We start from the raw sequence: 2,736 nt of genomic DNA, 5'->3' as shown, positions 1-2,736 counted from the left end.
AGTCTGGTATATATATAAGAGGGTGACGGCGTGACGGAATAATGTGTGTGTAGGTAATGAGTAATTGATCTGCAGTGAGAGTATTGTTGAAGTTGAGCACGTTCGTTGTTATAGCGTTTGTTTTAGCGCGATTGTTGAAGTTTTATTTAAAAAGGACTTGTGTCACTAAAGTTTTGTCGGAACTAAGTTACGGAAAATTAATTAACAAACGGAGACGTAACAATATTTTTTACCAACATGGAGCCCCTGAATGCGCGCTACGATTGTTCGTAGGTTGTTGCACAGGCCACGTTTATGGGTGTAGAATATACATTTTTCTATTTTTGAGGCAAACATTTCGCTTTCTTATCGTTCTTTATAGACATGTAGTCTTGTTCTCACAAACAGTTCTACAGTTGCCGAAAAAAATATAAGGTACTAATTTTATTTTTACATAAATACCCTTTTAAAATGAAACTAACACTATATCTAGTTACCGATTTGCCAAGTAGGTGGCCGTAGGTGACATAACGAGTTTACAAGATTTAGTGGGGAGAAGTTCCACACTCTCTACACTTGTTTGTTTGTTTTGAATTTCGAGCAAAGCTACATGAGAACTATCTGCGTTAGCCGTCCCTTATTTAGCAGTGATAGACTAGAGAGGAAATCAGCTAGTCAACACCACCCACCGCCAACCCTTGAGCTACCCATTATAACGCACCCACGGCTGAAAGCAGCGATGCCAGATAGCCCCTGGTGGAAAAAGGGATGAACTGCGACACCAGACAAAATTTGGTGAAAATTTCCTAATTATTCTATTTTTCAAAATATTTAACACCTTTCTTGTTTTTCTTGCAGGCTAGACGATTTCTCACCATAAAAGATCAAAGCAAGTTTGAAAAGAATTCGAGATCTTTGGAGGAAGAAGAGGGTTCAGAACGATGAAGGAGGAAAGAAAAATATCGGTGATAATAGCACTGAACTTTTTGTAAACAGTGTTTGCAGTCATTTTTTTTTGTTTATGGTGAACTTTCGATGACTGTCTGGTGTCGCGCGCGTTTTGGGATCTGGCAACGCTGGCTGAAAGGGCGAGCATGTTCGGTGACGAGGATTTTGTCGCTTAGCCTTTCACACAAAATAAACGCGGGTTTACATTACCCCCCTTTTCACCCCCACACAAAATAAAAACAATAGAGAAGACTGTCACTGCTGCTTACTAACAAGTGCTGTTCACGACTCCTTTAAAATGCACACACATAAAATCACGTGTTTGGCTTATTTTTCCTTGAACCAAGACACCATACATAATAATAATACATTAAACTATCAGCACTGCTTATCTCGAAGGTAGCTCACGACTTCTTAAAAAAACAAAAAAAACAACACACACACAAGAAAATAAAGACGTGTTCGTCTTATTTTTCTTGGAACCAAGAGACCATACAATAATAATAATAATACAGCGGGCTATCAGTTCTGCTTATCACTAAAGTGTCTCACGACTCCTTCAAAACGACCGAAAAGCAAGTAGTCTGCGCTAGTCGTCCCACATTTTCAAGTCGTCCCACATTTTCAAGTGATAGATAAGTGCAAGGGAAGCCGTAGCAAATACTGACACTATGCGGAATATTCTGGAGGCTTCTGCTGAGAAAGTGTGGGAACCCCTGGAATAGAAGGAAGGTAGCTAGTCAACACCATTCACGGCCAACTCGTGGGTTACTCTAATCGAATAGTGGAATTTGACAGTTACACTTATAACACACACACGGCTCCAAAGTGGGGAGCGCGATTTTTTGTTTTGGTGGTAACAGGATACGAACCAGGAAACTTCGAAGTATTGATCCTATGCGCTAACCACTGAGCCACGCTCAAGTTGTTTAATAATAATACAGTAGACTATCACAAAGTTTATCACTTCTGAGCAAAATAAACAAAAAGAAACATGAGGTATTCTAGCTTTATGCGTGATAAGATACGTACATTCATCGACAAATTGAAACAACATCAAAAATATTCATAAACTACTTATGACAGTTTGTAACCTGTTATCAATGGATTCCCTACTCTTAAGTACCTTGCTTTTGGCTTACTTAAGAACAATTTAACTTATTAGCATTTAATTCGGGCAACATTTTTTTTTTTCAAGATTTTAAACAATACTACGAGCTTCATGTGCAAGTCATGTTTAGCTACGCAAAGTTAAATATATTGCTATTTTCGTCCTGGAATTTGGAAAAATATGAAACAAAACACAAACACAGCGAGTTGTACTTATTATTTTACATGTTATTAATCACGTAATTGTACATACCTTTGTAGTTGAGAATACCGTAAGATGATTTGTCGAGGTTTATTTTTGTATCTATTTCCGACTGAACATTCCTGGTGGAAAGAACTGGGTACAACACTGCATTTAGGTGAGACTGGATATTTGAATTACAAATGAAAAGTAATATATTTAATAAACGAGCGACCTCTACATAAATATGTTTTTTTTTTATTGATAATCTGCCATTTTATAAAGACGTTTTGCAAAAAAACGTGTTTGTACTGAGGACTTGTTCGTTGAATTGATTAGGATATTGGTTGGGTGTAATTCCTTAACTACGTCCAAGTACCAGGTTTACAATAAAAACGAGGAGACACAAGTTTTAATATCTTATTTACTCAACTAATTACTACTGACAAATTTGGGGAAGTTTCAAGGGGAATACACTTTCTTATGGAGAAACAAATTTCAAAGAAACGCAGCATTGA

The sequence above is a fragment of the Limulus polyphemus genome, unplaced genomic scaffold (genome assembly GCF_000517525.1).
Source record: "Limulus polyphemus unplaced genomic scaffold, Limulus_polyphemus-2.1.2 Scaffold1536, whole genome shotgun sequence".
Classification (NCBI taxonomy): Eukaryota; Metazoa; Arthropoda; class Merostomata; order Xiphosura; family Limulidae; genus Limulus; species Limulus polyphemus.
Note: the sequence above shows the minus strand (reverse complement) of the source record.